Source organism: Rhinolophus sinicus, chromosome 18 (assembly GCF_057876585.1).
Source record: "Rhinolophus sinicus isolate RSI-liver-muscle chromosome 18, RSI-T2T, whole genome shotgun sequence".
In the NCBI taxonomy this organism is placed as follows: domain Eukaryota; kingdom Metazoa; phylum Chordata; class Mammalia; order Chiroptera; family Rhinolophidae; genus Rhinolophus; species Rhinolophus sinicus.
The window spans coordinates 45,499,699-45,518,575 of record NC_142518.1 but is presented as its reverse complement, the minus strand read 5'-3'; positions in this window follow the sequence as shown (position 1 = coordinate 45,518,575).

The following is an 18,877-nucleotide window of genomic DNA, read 5'->3' as shown; positions in this document are numbered from 1 at the left end:
GATAATATGTAAGCACCTTGACTGTGAGTCGCTGTTGTTCCAGCACGGTACCCTGAGAGGCCCAGAGAGAGTGGCAGTGCCCTGAGAACCCTGGCTGAGCCCAGGAAGTCTGGCAGTGCCCAGAGAGAGTGGTAGTGCCCTGACAGGCCCTGGCTGTGTCCAGGATGTCTGGCTGTGTCCAGGATGTCTGGCTGTGTCCAGAGAATGTGGCAGTGTCCTGTGAAACCCTGGCTGTGCCCAGGGAGACTGGTGGTACCCTAAGAAGCCCAGGAAGTCTGGCTGTGCCCAGGAGGACTGGAGGTGCCCTGAGAAACCCTGGCTGTGTCCAGAGAGCCTGGCTGTGTCCAGGATACTGCATTCACCTCCAGACTCCTCACATAGGGCCCCTTGCGGAAAACATTTGTCACGTAGATTTTGAGGCGAGACTCTGTAGGGGTAGTGTGGGGACAGAGCCAGGAGTGCAGTTTCCAGGCTCTCGGCCTCACGTGGAAAGGTGCTTGCTCAGGTAGTAAATGGCCATCAACTGTAATTGAATGGCCATCAGCTGTGGACAGTTGACCGTCAGCTGTAACCAGTGAGCCGTTGGCCACTAATATAATTGCCGTGGCTATGCTAGTAGAAAATGGGGGCTAGCAAGAAGATGGTGGCTGAACTAGCTGGTGGTGGAGTGTGGATTGCAGATCATGTGGCTCCTGCCTCCTGTGTCTCCAACCTAGCCGCCAGTGAGACTATAGTGGTATGACTCCCCTATCTATGGCTCTGTGGGTGTTCCTTTTTGGCCTCACCATGTCCTACATTCTTATGTGGGGAGTGGGACCAGAGACTCCACATGACACCCCACGTGACAGTGGACATTGAGGGACACCCCCTGGGACATTACTTGAACTGGACTGAAACTTTTTCTCATGGCCTAGGTTCCTGACACAGGGCCCCTCGCGGAACACCCTTGTAGCATAGATTGTGAGTTGAGACCCTGGGGGTGGAGTGTGGGGACAGAGTCCCAGAGAGAAGCTTCCAGGCTCTCGGCCTCATGTGGAAAGGTCCTGGCTCGGGTAGTAGATGGCCATCAGCTATAACTAGTTGGCCATCAGCTGTAACCAGTTAGCCAATTAGGCACTGATATAACTGCCGTGGCTAAGCTAGCAAGTACAGATTGCAGTTAGCAAGTGGAGTCGTTTGGTAGAGAAGTGGACGGCAGGTTGCGGATCGTGTGGCTCCTGCTTCCTGTGTCTCCAGCCCAGCCACCAGCGAGAATATAGTGGTATGACTCCCCTATCTATGGCTCCGTGGGTGTTCCTTTTTGGCCTTACCATGTCCTGCGTTCTTGTGTGGTGAGCAGGAGCTGAGACACTGCATGACACTTCCCATCAAATGAATTCCTCTCATCTTCTCCATTATCATCAGTGGCACTACTATCCTCATGAGCTCCCACTTCTAACCCTTAAAGCTTGTGGTAGGCGGAATAGTGCCCCCAAACCCCTAAAGATGTTCAAATCCTCGTCCCCAACACCTGTGAATGTGATGTTACAGGGCAATGGAGAATTAAGGTTGCAGGAATTAAGATGACTTTGAGTTGGGGAGAGTCTCCTAGATTATCCAGGTGGGCCCAATGTAAGCACAAGGGTGCATAAAAGTGGAAGAGGGAAGCTGAGGGAGAGTCATAGACAGATATGACCAAGAATGAATGGCTCAGAGAGATGCAATGCTACTGGCTTTGAAGATGGAGGGAGAGGGTCATGAAAGAGGCAAGTAATGTGGGTGGCCTCTAGGAATTGGAAAGGGTAAGGAAAAGAATTCTCACCTAGAAACTCCAAAAAGAAATGCAGCTTTGCTGACAACTTGATTTTATCCCACTGAGACACGCTTACAGACTTTTGACCTACAGATCTGTAACATAATACATTTGTGTTAATTTAAGCCATCGCGTTTGTGGCAATTTGTTATAGCAGGAATAGAAAAAAAATTTAAGCCCATTTTCACTTCTCTTTCACCATATCTAAATAGATGATTAATCTTGTGGATCCTCTTTCAGCCACATCTCTCAGATTCTTATCATCGCTTTCCTTAGTATTTTCCACCTTCATTATAACTTGGCATGTTTCATGGACTCCAAGGTTCTTTGCTCCAAATGATCCTATATATGGATAATGGAAGAATTATTCCCAAACATGATATTCATCATATTACACTTGCTCAGGAATCAGCCTGGCATTATACTGCATCAACTCTTAAATTCTTTTTTTTTTTCTACATTAAAGTTTATAGAGGTGACAATTATTAGTAAAGTTACATAGATTTCTGGTGTACAATTCTGTAATACATCATCTATATATCACATTGTGTGTTCACCACCCAGAGTCAGTTCTCATTCCATCACCATATATTAGACCTCGTTTAACCTCTTCTAGAGCCCCTCTCCCCTCTTACCCTCTAGTAACCCCTAAATTATTGTCTGTGTCTGTGAGTTTTTGTTTCTTCATCTGTTTGTCTTGTTCTTTTGTTGTTTTCAGTTTTATATACCACATATCAGTGATATCATATGGTTCTCTACTTTTTCTGTCTGACTTATTTCGCTTAGCATTATAATCTCAAGATCCATCCATGTTGTCACAAATGATACTATTTCATCTTTTCTTATGGCAGACTAGCATTTCATTGTGCATATATTCCACATCTTCTTTATCCAATCATCTATTGAAGGACACTTTGGTTGTTTCCCTGTCTTTGCCATTGTAAATAAAGCTGCAATGAACATCGGAGCACATATATCTTTACAGATAAATGTTTTCATATATTCTGTGTAGATACCCAGGAGAGGAATTGCTGGGTCATATGGTAATTCTATTTTTAATTTCTTCCATAGTGGCTGCACCAGTCTGCATTCCCACCAACAGTGTATGAGGGTTCCTTTTTCTCCACAGCCTCTCCAACACTTGTTACTATTTCTCTTGTTGATGATAGCCATTCTGACTGGGGTGAGGTGATATCTCATTGTGGTTTTTATTTGCATTTCTCTGATGATTACTGATGTTGAGCATTTTTTCATGTGTCTATTGGTCATTTGTATGTCCTCTTTGGAGAAATGTCTATTCATGTCCTCTGCCCATTTTTCAATTGGATTGTTTTTTTTGTTGTTGTTCAGTTGTATGAGTTCCTTATCTATTTTGGATATCAGCCCCTTATCAGAGGCGTTGTTTGTAAAAATATTCTCCATTCCTTTGGTTGCCTCTTTATTTTGTCGATTTTTTTTTCTTTTTGCTGTGCAGAAGCTGTTAGTTTGATATAGTCCCATTCATTTATTTTATCTTTTACTTCCATTGCCTTTGGAGTCAAATTCATAAAATGCTCTTTGAACCCAGGGTCCACAACTTTAGTACCTGTGTTTTCTTTTCTTCTATGCAGTTTATTGTTTCAGGACTTATGTTTAGATCTCAAATTCATTTTGAGTTAATGGTGACAGATATCAGTCTAGTTTCATTCTTTTCCACGTGGCTTTCCAATTCTCCCAGCACCATTTATTGAAGAGGCTGCCTGTTCTCCATTGTATGTTTTTGACTTCTTTGTCAAAAATTGTCTGTCCGTGTTTATGTGGGTTTGTTTCTTGGTTCTCAATTCTATTCCATTGGTCTGTGTGTCAGCTCTTCTGCCAGTATCATACTGTTTTGATTATTGTTGCCCTATAGTACAATCTGAAGTCAGGGAGTGTGATACCTCCAGCATTTTTTTTTCTTCTTAGGATTGCTTTGGCTATTCAGGGTCTTTTGTGGTTCCATACAAATCTGATGATTTTTTTGTTCTATTTTTTTAAAAAAAATTGTCATTGGGGGTGGCCAGTTGGCTCAGTCGGTTAGAGCGCAGTGCTCGTAACACCCAGGTCACTGATTCGATTACCATGTGGGCCAGTGAGCTGCACCCTTCCCAATTAGAATGAAAAACAATGACTTGACTTGGAGCTGCGCTGTGCCCTCCACAACTAGATTGAAAACAACGAGTTGGCTTGGAGCTGATGGTTCTTGGAAAAACACACTGTACCTCAATAAAAATTTTAAAATAAAATAAAATAAAAAATAAAAATAAATAAAAAGTAAAAAAATTTTTGATGAGGGGGGATTTTGATGAGGATTGCAATAAATCTGTATATTGCTTTGGGTTATATGACCATTTTAGCTATGTTAATTCTTCCAATCCATGGACACGAAATGTCTTTCCATTGTTTTTGTCTTCTTTAATTTCTTTTAAAATTGTCTTATAGTTTTCAGTATATAAGTTTCTCACATCCTTGATTAAGTTTATTCCTAGATATTTTATTCTTTTTGTTACAATTGCAAAAGGAATTTTTAAAATTTCTTTTTCTGAGATTTCATTGTTAGTATATAGGAATGCAGTGGATATCTTTTTTTTTTTTTTAAATGTTGGTGAATATTGAGCAACAGTGTGTTTTTCCAGGGCTCATCAGCTCCAAGTCATTGTTCTTTCAATCTCCTTGTGGCGAGTGCAGCTTAGCTCCAAGTCCAGTTGCCATTTTCATTGTTAGTTGCAGGGGGCACCGCCAATCATCCCATGCGGGAATTGAACCAGCAATGCTGTTGAGAGCTCGCGCTATAACCAACTGAGCCATCCAGCTGCCACCAGGAATGCAGTGGGCTTTCTTTTTTTTATTGGGGAAGGGGAACAGGACTTTATTGGGGAACAATGTGTACTTCCAGGACTTTTTTCCAAGTCAAATTGTTGTCCTTTCAGTCTTAGTTGTGGAGGGCGCAGCTCAGCTCCAGGTCCAGTTGCCATTGCTAGTTGCAGGGGGTGCAGCCCACCATCCCTTGCGGGACTCAAGGAGTTGAACCATCAACCTTGTGGTTGAGAGCCCACTGGCCCATGTGGGAATCAAACCGGCAGCCTTCGGAGTTAGGAGCATGGAGCTCCAATCGCCTGAGTCACCAGGCCAGCCCCTACAGTGGACTTTTGTGTGTTGCTTTTGTAGCCGGCAAGTTTACTGTATTCGTTTATTGTTTCTAATAGCTTTTTGGTGGAGTCTTTAGGCTTTTCTATATATATAGCATCATGTCACCTGCAAAAAGTGACACTTTAACTTCTTCATTCCCTATTTGGATGCCTTTTATTCCTTTCTCTTGCCTGATGGCTCTGGCTGGGACTTCCAATACTATGTTGAAAAACAGAGGCGATAGGGGACAGCCCTGTCATGTTCCTGAACATAGAGCAAAGGGTTTCAGTTTTTCACCATTAATTATGATATTAGCTGAGGGTTTGTCATATATATTCTTCATTATGTTAAGGTATTTTCCTTCTATACTCATTTCCCCCCCTTTCTTCCGCCTCCCTCCCCCACTCCAGTTCAAGCTGTTGTTTCTCAGTCTAGTTGTGTAGGACACAACTCCCTGGCCCATGCTAGTATTATGAGCCTTGCGGTACCCCGGCTGAGGCAGTTGGTCACCAGTCGTTGGTCAGCCGCTCACAGCAGCTCCTGCCGGACTCATGGCAGCACACAGCAACCAGCGGCAGCACTGAGCAGCCAACGGCAGCTCACGCCAACCTCTGGCTGCTCACAGCAGCTCAGCTCCAGAGAGAGCAGTTGTTCACAGTTTTAGCTATAGAGGGCGCAGCTCACTTGCCCATGTGAGAATCGAACTGGTGACCTCGGCGTTTGGGACATGGTGCTCGAGCAACTGGGCCGGCCCCTTCTATATGCATTTTATTAAGTGTTTTAATCATAAATGGATGGTGTATCTTGTCAAATGCTTTTTCTGCATCTGTTGATATAATTATATGATTTTTGTCCTTTATTTTGTTTATGTGGTATATCACATTGATCGATTTGAGTATGTTAAACCATTCTTGTATCCCTGGGATGAATACCACTTGGTCGTGATGTATAATCCTTTTAATGCATTGTTGCATTCGATATGGTAGAATTTGGTTTAGGATTTCTGCATCAGTATTCATCAGAGATATTGGTCTGTAATTTTCTTTTTGTGTGTGTTATCCTTACCTGGTTTTGGTATCAGGGTAATGTTGGCTCATAAAATGAGTTAGGGAGTATTGTCTCTTCTTCAATTTTTGGAAGAGTTTGAGTAGGACAGGTATTAGATACTCTTTGAATGTTTGGTAGAATTCACAAGTGAAGTCATCTCGTCCTGGACTTTTGCTTTTGAGCAGGTTTCAGATTACTGATTCAATTTCTTTACTGGTGATCGATCTATTTAGATTTTCCAATTCTTTCTCATTCAGCGTAGGAAGGCTATATGTTTCTAAGAACTTGTTCTTTATTTTTCTAGGTTATTGAATTTGGTGGCATATAACCCTTCATTGTATTCTTGGATGACAATTTGTATTTTTGTGGCATCTGTTGTAACATCCCCTCTTTCATTTCTGATTTTGTTTATTTGTGTCTTTTCTCTTTTCATCTTAGTGAGTCTAGCCAAGGGTTTGTCAATTTTATTAATCTTTTCAAAGAACCAGTCTTTGTTGTACTATTTTTTTCTATTGTTTTCTGGTTCTCTGTTTCATTTAGGTCTGCTCTGATTTTTATTATTTCCTTCCTTCTGCTGACTCTGGGTTTCACTTGTTCTTCTTTTTCTAGTTCTTAAAGGTGTAACATGAGGTTATTTATCTGGGAGTTTTCTTCTTTCTTGAGATAGGCCTGTAATTATTTAAATTTCCCTCTTAAAACTACTTTCGCTGCATCCCAAAAATTTTGGTAGGATGTATTTTCATTGTCATTTGTTTCTATGTATCTTTTGATCTCTCCTCTTATTTCTTCTTTGACCCAGTCCTTGTTTAAAAGTGTGTTGTTTAATCTCCACATATTTGTGCAATTCCTAAATTCTTATTGTGGTCTCCAAGCTTTCACCATTAGAATATGGGGTTGAAAGAAAATTCCCAAATAAATAACCTCATGTTACACCTTAAAGAACTAGAAAAAGAGGAACAAGTGAAACTCAAGGTCAGCAGAACAAAGGAAATAACAAAAATTAGAGCAGAACTGAATGAAATAGAGAACAAAAAGACAATAGAAAAATTTAATGTGACAAAGAGCTGGTTCTTTGAAAAGATTAACAAAATTGACAAACCCTTGGCTAGACTTACTAAGATAAAAAGAGAGAAGACACTAACTAACAAAATCAGAAACAAAAATGGGAAGTTATCACGGACACCACAGAAATACAAAGGATCATCCAAGAATACTATGAAGGACTATATGCCACCAAATTCAACAATCTAGACAAAATGGACAAGTTCTTAGAAACATATAGCCTTACAAGGCTGAACCATGAAGAACTGGAAAATGTAAACAGACCGATCACCAGTAACGAATTTGAATCAGTCATCCAAACCTTCCCAAAAGCAAAAGTCTGGGACCAGATGGCTTCACTAGTGAATTCTACCAAACCTTCAAAGAGGATCTAATACCAATCTTGCTCAAACTCTTCCCAAAAACTGAAGAAGAGACAGTACTCCCTAACTCATTTTATGAGGCCAACATTACCCTGATACCAAAACCTGGTAAGGACAGCACAAAAAAAGAAAACTACAGACCAATATCTCTGATGAATACAGATGCAAAAATCCTAAATAAAATTCTAGCAAATCAAATACAACAATGCATTAAAAAGATTATTCATCACGACCAAGTGGGGTTCATCCCCAGGGCACAAGGATGGTTCAACATCCACAAATCCATCAATGTGATACATCACATAAACAAAATAAAGGACAAAAATCATATGATTTATCAATTGATGCAGAAAAAGCATTTGACATGACACAACATCAATTTATGATTAAAACACTTAATAAAATAGGTATAGAAGGAAAATACCTTAACATAATAAAGGCCATATATGAGAAGCCCTCAGCTAATCTCATAATTAATGGAGAAAAACTGAAGCCATTTGCTCTACGTTCAGGAACACGACAGGGCTGTCCCCTATCACCTCTGCTTTTCAACATCGTGTTGGAAGTCCTTGCCAGAGCAATCAGGCAAGAGAAAGAAATAAAAGGCATCCAAATTGGGAATGAAGAAGTTAAATTATCACTCTTTGCAGATGACATGATGCTATATATAGAAAACCCTAAAGACTCCACCAAAGAGCTTTTAGAAATAATCAACGAATACAGTAAAGTTGGGGGCTACAAAATAAACGTACAAACGTCCACTGCCTTTCTATATACTAACAATGAAATCTCAGAAAAAGAAATACAAAAAAAACAATTCCTTTTGCAATTGCAGCAAAAAGAATAAAATACCTAGGAATAAAATTAACCAAGGATGTGAAAGACCTATATGCTGAAAACTATAAGACACTTTTGAAAGAAATTGAAGAAGACACAAAGAAATGGAAAGACATTCCGTGTTCATGGATTGGAAGAATCAACATAGTTAAAATGGCCATATTACCCAAAGCAATATACAGATTCAATGCAATCCCCATCAAAATCCCAATGGCATATTTTAAAGAAATAGAACAAAAAATCATCAGATTTATTTGGAACCACAAAAGGCCCCGAATAGCCAAAGCAATCTTAAGAAAAAAGAACAATAATGGAGGTATCACTCTTCCTGACTTTGGCTTGTACTACAGGGCTACAATAATCAAAACTGCATGGTATTGGCAGAAAAACAGACACATAGACCAATGGAATAGAATTGAGAACCCAGAAATAAAACCACATAAATATGGACAGATAATTTTTGACAAAGAAGCGAAAAACATACAATGGAGCAAAGACAGCCTCTTCAATAAATGGTGCTGGGAGAATTGGATAGCCACGTGCAAAAGAATGAAACTGGACTGCTATTTGTCACCATGTACCAAAGTTAATTCAAAATGGATCAAAGACTTAAGCATAAGACCTGACACAATAAACTGCATAGAAGAAAACTTAGGTACTAAACTTATGGACCTTGGGTTCGAAGAGCATTTTATGAATTTGACTCCAAAGGCAATGGAAGTAAAAGCTAAAATAAACGAATGGGACTATATGAAACTTAAAAGCTTCTGCACAGCAAAAGAAACCATTGACAAAATACAGAGGCCACCAACTGAATGGGAGAAGATTTTTGTAAACAGTGCCCCTTATAAGGGCCTAATATCCAGAATATACAAGGAACTCATGCAACTCAACAACAGAAAAACAAACAACACAATTGAAAAATGGACAGAGGACTTGAAGAGACATTTCTCCAAAGAGGACAAACAAATGGCAAATAGACATATGAAAAAATGCTCAACATCACTAATCATCAGAGAAATGCAAATCAAAACCACAATGAGAATTCACCTCACCCCAGTCAGAATGGCTATTATCAACAAGACAAATAGTAACAAGTGTTGGAGAGGCTGTGGAGAAAAAGGAACCCTCATACACTGTTGGTGGGAATGCAGACTGGTGCAGCCACTATGGAAGGCAGTGTGGAGGTTCCTCAAAAAATTACGAATAGAATTGCCATATGACCCAGCAATCCCTCTCCTGGGTATCTACCCAAAAAATCTGAAAACATTTAGAGATAAAGACACGTGTGCTTCAATGTTCATTGCAGCTTTGTTTACGGTGGCCAAGACATGGAAACAACCAAAATGTCCTTCGATAGATGAATGGATAACGAAGTTGTGGTATATACACAATGGAATACTATTCGGCGGTAAGAAAAGATGATATAGGAACATTTGTGACAACATGGATGGATCTTGAGAGTGTAATGCTGAGCGAAATAAGTCAGACAGAAAAAGCAGAGAACCATGTGATTTCACTGATATGTGGTATATAAACCAAAAACAACAAAAGAACAAGACAAACAAATGAGAAACAGAAACTCATAGACACAGACAATAGTTTAGTGGTTACCAGAGGGTAAGGGGGGTGGGGGGTGGGGGGTGGGAGATGAAGATAAGGGGGATCAAATATATTGTGATGGAAGGAGAACTGACTCTGGTTGATGAACACACAATGGGATTTATAGATGATGTAATACAGAATTGTACACCTGAAATCTATGTAATTTTACTAACAATTTTCACCCCAATAAATTTAATTAAAAAAAAGAATATGGGGTTGGTAGGAAAACACCTTGCTGTTTACAAATCATTTATGTAAGTTTAAGGAATTACTGTTAACAATAAACGACTTACAATCTCTATTGCTTGCTAAAAACACCAATATCTTGCTTTCTTCCCTGTTCAGGAAAGCTGGTTCATACAGGTTAGAATCTAAGACACATACTGTGCTTACATCCCACCATATTATTATTTTGGAAGTGCTATCTATAGCTCAGTTTTTCAAGAGTTTTTTTTTTTTTTAAAGGAAAGCTTCCTGTTTCAGTTACAGATTGCTTTACAGCAAACTGACCCACAATTTGGTGGCTTGAGACAATTTATTATTGTGGATTGGCTGGATGGTTCTTCTCTTCCAGTGGTATTTGTTGGGATGTCTCTTGTGTCTGAGTTCAGCTGGTGGCTGAGCTGGGGTGCTTTGGTGCTCCTCCATGTGTTTTTATGTGCATAATGTTTTATTTTCCAGTGCCTTTCTAAGTAGCCTCTTTCTTTCTCCATAAGGATTAGCCCAGGCTTTGTTACAGTGGAGCTCTTAAAAGGCTCCAAAAAGATGAGCCTCTGTTTGTACTGTGCTTGCTTGTAATATCCCATTGGCCAAAACAAATCACAAGTTCAAGCTTAGAGTCAATGTGGTAGGGAACTACACAAGGGCATAAACACTGGAAGGAGTGATTCATTGGGAGACACCAATATAAGTCTACCATAGATTTCTATTTTATATTCTTTTTATAAGCAATAAACTACTTTTTAGAGCAGTTTTAGGTTTACAGTAAATTTGAGTAGATGGTACAGAAAGTTCCCTGTAGTTTCTCTTTTTAATCTTTGTTTTTATTAATTTTTGACAAATAAAAATTGTATATATTTAAGGTATATGATATGGTGTTTTGATATATGTATACACTGTGAAATTATTAGCAGAATCTAATTATCATATCCATCACCTCCCAGAGTCATGAGTTTTTTGTGTGTGTCTGGTTACAACACTTGAGATCTCTCGTAGCAAATTTCAAGTGTACAATACAGTACACAATCCAAGACTTAAGCTATTTCCACTTAGGATTTTTCAACTTTACAATAGTGTGAATGTGATACAAATTTAGTAGAAACCATACTTTGAATTTTGATCTTTTCTCGGGCTAGCAATATATGGCATGATACTCTTGCATGATGCTGGACAATGGAAGGAAGTCACAGTTCCAAGTCAGTCTTATGATCATGACGGTAAAAAAACCCATACTCTACAGTGTATTCATTTTGTTAGGTGATTTTGCTGAACTGTTGGATAATATAAGTGTTCTGAGCTTGTTTAAGGTAGGCAAGGCTAAGCTATGATGTTCGGTACATTAGGTGTATTAAATGTATTTTCTACTTAGGATATTTTCAACTTAAAATGAATTTATCAGGATGTAACCTCATTGTAAATCAAGGAGCATTTGTATTATTAACTATAGCCCCGATGTGTACAGTAGGTCTCCAGAACTTAATTCATCTTATAATTGAAAGTTTGTACCCTTTGATCAATGTCTCCCCTTTCCCCCAAATCCTCAGACTCTTAGCCTCTTGTAATCACAATTCTACTCTCTGTCACTATAAATCGACTTAAAAAATTTTTTTTAGATTCTAGGTTTTAGTGACAGCATGGACTGTCACACAGATGAGTGAGGCCACCTTAGACCATCCAAACCCAGCTGAGCTATCGAGTAGCTAGGGCCACATGAGTGACCTAAGAGAGGCCAGCAGAAGGCGGCACCCAGTTGAGTCTAGCCCAAATTCATGATTCCCAACATATATGAACATAATAATTCTTTTTTTGCTACTAAGTTTTGAGATGGTTTCTTAAACAGCAATAATCACTACAATAGCTATCTAAATCTGAATCACCTGTTATTGGCTAATACTGATCTGCCTTTAAATACACTTCCAGGATCTGTCCAAATACACAGAAGAGTAATTAAAAACTTTGAGGGAACTAAAAATTTATATTCCTTTGAAAGTAGGAAATATTCTTGAAGATTCTTTGAACTCTGAAATGATCTTCCTGTTTATTTTATAGCTCATTTGTCACTTAATTTAAATCTCTTTAAATCCCCCCTCCCCACTTTAAAGAAACTTCCTTGTTGAAAACTCTTCTCCTAGACAGCTGGTGATAGTTCCAACTTCCCTTAGTATCAAAATGGTTTGCTCAGAGGTGGCAGCATCACATGTACACTCGCCTGCCTGTATGGTACTGACTTTGTGTTTATGACAAAGTTGTTTGTTTTGTCAACTGTTTTTTAAAACCTACATCCTTTAGGTACTTTCATTTAAAATTCTTATTATTCATTGATATTGTCTTTCTGCTTCTAAGTAAGGGCAGCACTATAGCATAGTGGCTAAAAGAACACAACCTTTAGTTAGACTTCATGGGTTTTTATCGCAGCTCCCCTACTTAGTAGCTGTGTCACCTCAGACAAGTTAACTTCATTGTGCTTCTGATTTCTCATCTGGAGAATGAACATTAAAACCTATGTCCTAAGGCTGAGATGATTAAAATGATGTAATTTATATAAATCACCTATAATAATGCCTAGCACATACTCTCAATCAATATTAGCTGTTGTTATTAAATAATATGAACAGGATCTCAGAGCATGAAGAGCCAGGCTTTTCTTAGAGAGAACTTTATAAAAACTGAGTAAGTATTTTTTAAAAATTAAATTTATTGGGGTGACATTTGTTAGTAGTATTATGTAGATTTCAAGTGTACATTTTTATAATACATCATCTATATATTGCATTGTGTGTTCACCACCCAGAATTAGTTCTCCTTCCATCACCATATATTTGATCCCCTTTTCCCTCTTATACCACCCCACTTCCCCCCTTACTCTCTGGTAAACACTAAACTGTTGTCGGTGTCTATAAGTTTTTGTTTCTTTGTTTGTCTTGTTCCTTTGTTGCTTTCACTTTTATATCCCACATATGAGTGAACTCATATGGAGCTCGACTTTTTCTATCTGACTTATTTTGCTTATCATGATAATCTCAAGATCCATCCATGTTGTTGCATATGGCAGTATTTCATCTTTTCTTATGGCTGAGTAGTATTCCAGATGTATATGTAATGCATCTTTACCTGAGTAAGTCTTTATTAAAGCCTTACCATAGGCAAAATCCTCTCTGCCAGAGGTATAAAAATAGAGCTTTCATAAGGGAGTGTGGCCACCTCACATTCTGCTCTTATGCCAAGGTCCTTGTACAATTAGATGGAGAATGTGTCCTTATTACAGATGGTTTGCTGTGGGCCTGCTGAAGAGATTATGAAAAAAATCACTGCACACTTTCCTTTCTCTAAAGGAGCTTCCAGGAAAAATTAAAAAATAAATAATTGAAAAAGGGATTTTCTGAAGATGTCATCAAAATGGCGGCATGAAGTGAGCCTCTGTAAAGCTCCCCTGGAATTTACAACGAATCGAACAACAATTACTCCACAAAGGACTCCCTGCACAGCAGACAGGCAATACGAAGAGGCCCACTACTCTGAATTCACCTAAAGGTGGGCGAATCGCGCGAGCAGGGGAGGAGGGAAGGGAAAAGGGCAGAGCCGGAGCCGTGCAGGCATAGGACGCAGACCTGGCACAGTGCTGCCAGCTCGCTGCATCCCGGAACTACAGCAGCTGCGGGAGAGGGAAGAACTCGGACTGTTAGGGCTCTGCTTATGGCCCACAGGGCTGAGGGGGCAGCATAAACATGGCTGAACCCAATGATCATGGCAGAGACCTCGGAGAAAAGACTGAGGGAAGAAGGCTGAAAATGGTGGTATAAGCCCTCACTGCTGAGCAGAGAATGGAAGCCTTAGGCACTGAGACTAGCCACCACCTCGCTACCCTCCCAGAGATCGCCCCGCCCCCACCTGCCCGGTGCTAGAAGCGTAACAGTAGCAGTGTCAGATCAAAAGAACAGAATATTTGCTGTTTTGAGAACTAGGGACCGCAGACACAGATAAGCAGCCCAACTAGTTCCAGCAAAGGGGAGGGAGCTGTGGAAGCCAGAACAGCTGTGGTGGTGGTTTCCGCCATTTCTCTGGGCCACCTCTCACAACTCACCACACCCCAGGCCCCATGTATCTGGGCAGATGCCCGCAGGAGTAAACAGAACTGCTGAAACATACGGGCTCTGAATCTGGTGCAGGAAGAGCTTTGGAACTTCAAAAGCTCTCCGCATACCAACACGGACACTGCGCCCTGTGACCAAGGTGAACTATTAACAGAGGAGAAGCCCGTCTCCCAGGGAAACCCACATTGTGTGAGAAGCTGGAATAGTGCAGAGAAAACACAGCACTACCACGTGAGAGAGGAAAAAAAAGGCTGCAGTCGGAGAGAAAATAAAACTTTCTACCAACAAGTACTGGAAAACAAAAGAAAGACTTCTTCCTATCATCCTGTTGCAGAAGCCACTCCTGTAGATGTCTAGGAAGAGAAATAATAAATCAGTAGTTGACAACAATAACCAAGGCAACAAGACAGCTCAGAAAGAAAGTGAAAAGTCTCCAGAAAAGGAACTTAAAGAGATGGAAATGTGTGACTTAAACGACAGAGAATTGAAGACTGTAGTTCTGAAAAAACTCAACGAGATGCAAGAAAACACAGAAAGGCTGTTTAATGAACTCAGAAACACAATCAAAGAACAACATGTGCATTTTACGAAAGAGATTGAAATTAAAAAAAAAGAACCAAATAGTATTACTGGAGATTAAGAACTCAGTAGAAGAAATCAAGAATGAAATAACCCATTTTTCAATTGGGTTGTTTGTTTTTTTGTTGTTGAGTTGCATGAGTTCCTTGTATATTCTGGATATTAGCCCCTTATCGGAGGCACTGTTTGCAAAAATCTTCTCCCATTCAGTTGGTGACCTCTTTATTTTGTTGATGGTTTCTTTTGCTGTGCAGAAGCTTTTAAGTTTCATATAGTCCCATTCGTTTATTTTAGCTTTTACTTCCATTGCCTTTGGAGTCAAATTCATAAAATGCTCTTTGAACCCAAGGTCCATAAGTTCAGTTCCTATGTTTTCTTCTATGCAGTTTATTGTGTCAGGTCATTTTTTTTTTAATTTTATTTAATTAAATTTATTGGGGTGACAATTGTTAGTAAAATTACATAGATTTCAGGTGCACAATTCTGTATTACATCATCTATAATTCCCATTGTGTGTTCATCACCCAGAGTCAGTTCTCCTTCCATCACCATATATTCGATCCCCCTTACCCTCATCTCCCACCCCCCACCCCCTGCCCCCCTTACCCTCTGGCAACCACTAAACTATTGTCTATGTCTATGAGTTTCTGTTTCTCATTTGTTTGTCTTGTTCTTTTGTTGTTTTTGGTTTATATACCACATATCAGTGAAATCACATGGTTCTCTGCTTTTTCTGTCTGTCTTATTTCGCTCAGCATTACTCTCTCAAGAGCCATCCATGTTGTCACAAATGTTCCTATATCATCTTTTCTTACCGCCGAATAGTATTCCATTGTGTATATATACCACAACTTCTTCATCCATTCATCTATCGAAGGACATTTTGGTTGTTTCCATGTCCTGGCGACTGTAAACAAAGCTGCAATGAACATTGGAGCACACGTGTCTTTATCTCTAAATGTTTTCAGATTTTTTGGGTAAATACCCAGGAGAGGAATTGCTGGGTCATATGGCAATTCTATTCGTAATGTTTTTTGTTTTTTTTGTTTGTTTTTTTTAATTAAATTTATTGGGGTGACAATTGTTAGTAAAATTACATAGATTTCAGGTGTACAATTCTGTATTACATCATCTATAAATCCCATTGTGTGTTCATCACCCAGAGTCAGTTCTCCTTCCATCACGATATATTCGATCCCCCTTACCCTCATCTCCCACCCCCCACCCCCCGCCCCCCTTACCCTCTGGCAACCACTAAACTATTGTCTGTGTCTATGAGTTTCTGTTTCTCATTTGTTTGTCTTGTTCTTCTGTTGTTTTTGGTTTATATACCACATATCAGTGAAATCACATGGTTCTCTGCTTTTTCTGTCTGACTTGTTTCGCTCAGCATTACTCTCTCAAGATCCATCCATGTTGTCACAAATGTTCCTATATCATCTTTTCTCACTGCCGAATAGTATTCCATTGTGTATATATACCACAACTTCTTTATCCATTCATCTATCGAAGGACATTTTGGTTGTTTCCATGTCTTGGCCACCGTAAACAAAGCTGCAATGAATATTGGAGCACACATGTCTTTATCTCTAAATGTTTTCAGATTTTTTGGGTAGATACCCAGGAGAGGGATTGCTGGGTCATACGGCAATTCTATTCGTAATTCTTTGAGGAACCTCCACACTGCCTTCCATAACGGCTGCACCAGTCTGCATTCCCACCAACAGTGTATGAGGGTTCCTTTTTCTCCACAACCTCTCCAACATTTGTTACTATTTGTCTTGTTGATGATAGCCATTCTGACTGGGGTGAGGTGATATCTCATTGTGGTTTTGATTTGCATTTCTCTGATGATTAGTGATGTTGAGCATTTTTTCATATGTTTATTTGCCATTTGTATGTCCTCTTTGGAGAAATGTCTCTTCAAGTCCTCTGCCCATTTTTCAATTGGGTTGTTTGTTTTTTTGTTGTTGAGTTGCATGAGTTCCTTGTATATTCTGGATACTAGCCCCTTATCGGAGGCACTGTTAGCAAAAATCTTCTCCCATTCAGTTGGTGGCCTCTTTATTTTGTCAATGGTTTCTTTTGCTGTGCAGAAGCTTTTAAGTTTCATATAGTCCCATTCGTTTATTTTAGCTTTTACTTCCATTGCCTTTGGAGTCAAGTTCATAAAATGCTCTTTGAACCCAAGGTCCATAAGTTTAGTACCTATGTTTTCTTCTATGCAGTTTATTGTGTCAGGTCTTATGCTTAAGTCTTTGATCCATTTTGAATTCACTTTGGTACATGGTGACAAATAGCAGTCTAGTTTCATTCTTTTGCACGTGGCTATCCAATTATCCCAGCACCATTTATTGAAGAGGCTGTCTTTGCTCCATTGTATGTTTTTAGCTTCTTTGTCAAAAATTTTCTGTCCATATTTATGTGGTTTTATTTCTGGGTTCTCAATTCTATTCCATTGGTCTATGTGTCTGTTTTTCGCCAATACCATGCTGTTTTGATTATTGTGGCCCTGTAGTACAGGCCAAAGTCAGGAAGTGTGATACCTCCATTATAGTTCTTTTTTCTTAAGATTGCTTTGGCTATTCGGGGTCTTTTGTGGTTCCAAACAAATCTGATGATTTTTTGTTCTATTTCTTTAAAATATGCCATTGGGATTTTGATGGGGATTGCATTGAATCTGTATATTGCTTTGGGTAATATGGCCATTTTAACTATGTTGATTCTTCCAATCCATGAGCATGGAATGTCTTTCCATTTCTTTGTGTCTTCTTCAATTTCTTTCAAAAATGTCTTATAGTTTTCAGCATATAGGTCTTTCACATCCTTGGTTAAGTTTATTCCTAGGTATTTTATTCTTTTTGCTGCAATTGCAAAAGGAATTGTTTTTTGTATTTCTTTTTCTGAGATTTCATTGTTAGTATATAGGAAGGCAATGGACTTTTGTGCGTTGATTTTGTAGCCGGCAACTTTACTGTATTCGTTGATTGTTTCTAGTAGCTTTTTGGTGGAGTATTTAGGGTTTTCTATATATAGCATCATGTCATCTGCAAAGAGTGATAATTTAACTTCTTCATTCCCAATTTGGATGCCTTTTATTTCTTTCTCTTGCCTGATTGCTCTGGCGAGGACTTCCAACACTATGTTGAAAAGCAGAGGTGATAGGGGACATCCCTGTCGTGTTCCTGAACGTAGAGCAAAGGGCTTCAGCTTTTCTCCATTAATTATGAGATTAGCAGAGGGCTTGTCATATATGGCCTTTATTATGTTAAGGTATTTTCCTTCTATACCCATTTTATTAAGTGTTTTAATCATAAATGGATGTTGTATCTTGTCAAATGCTTTTTCTGCATCAATTGATATAATCATATGATTTTTGTCCTTTATTTTGTTTATGTGATGTATCACATTGATGGATTTGCGGATGTTGAACCATCCTTGTGCCCCGGGGATGAACCCCACTTGGTCGTGATGAATAATCTTTTTAATGCATTGTTGTATTCGATTTGCTAGAATTTTATTTAGGATTTTTGCATCGGTATTCATCAGAGATATTGGTCTGTAGTTTTCTTTTTTTGTGCTGTCCTTACCAGGTTTTGGTATCAGGGTAATGTTGGCCTCATAAAATGAGTTAGGGGGTACTGTCTGTTCTTCAATTTTTTGGAAGAGTTTGTGCAGAATTGGTATTAGATCCTCTTTGAAGGTTTGGTAGAATTCACTAGTGAAGCCATCTGGTCCCGGACTTTTGCTTTTGGGAAGGTTTTGGATGACTGATTCAATTTCGTTACTGGTGATCGGTCTGTTTAGATTTTCCAGTTCTTCATGGTTCAGCCTTGGAAGGCTATATGTTTCTAAGAACTTGTCCATTTCTTCTAGGTTGTTGAATTTGGTGGCATATAGTCCTTCATAGTATTCTTGGATGATCCTTCGTATTTCTGTGGTGTCCGTGATAACTTCCCCTTTTACGTTTCTGATTTTGTTAATCAGTGTCTTCTCTCTTTTTATCTTAGTAAGTCTAGCCAAGGGTTTGTCAATTTTGTTAATCTTTTCAAAGAACCAGCTCTTTGTCACATTAATTTTTTCTATTGTCTTTTTGTTCTCTATTTCATTTATTTCTGCTTTAATTTTTATTATTT